The 1,099-nt window shown below is 43.1% G+C and overlaps 1 protein-coding gene across 2 annotated transcripts in view; it reads left to right on the forward strand.

Moving 5' to 3' along the window:
- Positions 1-1,099, forward strand: part of LOC111862295 (nucleolar protein 10) — a 31,787-nt gene that overhangs the window by 11,113 nt on the left and 19,575 nt on the right. The gene's annotated exons all lie outside the window — the stretch shown is intronic.

Here is a 1,099-nt window from a genome sequence, read left to right on the forward strand (position 1 = left end):
GACTCCCCCCTCAGTGTCCTCCATCCTCATAATAACCTCCTCATTGGCTCTCATGGGTGGTTGGGGGCGGACCCCTTGCGTCTTCTTGCTGTGTATGCGGTCTCTCTCGATTACCCCAGTGAGCTGAGTGAGGCAAATGTCTTGCCTTGTGAGTACACAGAGACTTGCTGAGTCTTCACATTCTTAACCTAATTGCCAGTCCCGGTGTTTACAATTTACGGCAATAACTGCGAAACTCTTTTCACAAGTCTCTAGCTTTTGGGTAATACCATCCTCTTTCTAATCTAAAATTTGGGGCATCACAGAGGTCATTGGATTTTTCAATTGCCCTAATCCTTCCATCCATACTATGTCCCTGGGGTAGTCTAAGCCTCTGACAGAAATTAGTACCAGAAATTTTCCTGGTGGTAAAGGTTGGCCAGCCGGCATGTAAGGCTGACAACCTCACTGCCATCTGTGAGCGATTGTCTAGACAAAATGTGGGAACCTTGACATCTCACAACCTTATGGGCCTCCACAGCCTGTAAAAAGGATACCTGTACCTTTTAGAGACTGTTCAAGACTTACATGAATCCATTCCAAGAAGAACTGTGGCTGTACTGAAGGCAAAAGGTGGTGCAGCACCACATTAATAAAGAAATGTGTGCAGTATCTGTAGTGTTTAAATTATTTTGGCCAACTCTTGTGTGTGTGTGTGTGTGTGTGTATATATATATATACACGAGGGGGTACCCAAAAGAAACCGAACTTATTTTCTTTTAAACTTATTTATTCAAATTTTAAGCACAAGCCTTCAATCCCCTTCAAAGTACTCTCCACTTACACTAATACACTTGTCTAGTCTTTTATTCCATTTTTCAAAACATTGTCTAAATTCATCTTTTGAGATGCTTGACAGCGCCTCCGTCGTTTTTTCCTTAACCTCAGCAACATCAGCAAAACGCTTTCCTTTCATGTCTCTTTTCATTCGAGGACTCGGGACTCTTCTTTCAAAGCACAGCATGCTTCCACGCGACCTTGTTTTTGTTCAGCAGTCAGCAGTCATGGCACAAATTTCGCAGCCACCCTTTTCATTCCCAAATCTTCTGTCAAAATTCGC

Source organism: Cryptotermes secundus, unplaced genomic scaffold (genome assembly GCF_002891405.2).
Source record: "Cryptotermes secundus unplaced genomic scaffold, Csec_1.0 scaffold88, whole genome shotgun sequence".
Taxonomy (NCBI): Eukaryota; Metazoa; Arthropoda; class Insecta; order Blattodea; family Kalotermitidae; genus Cryptotermes; species Cryptotermes secundus.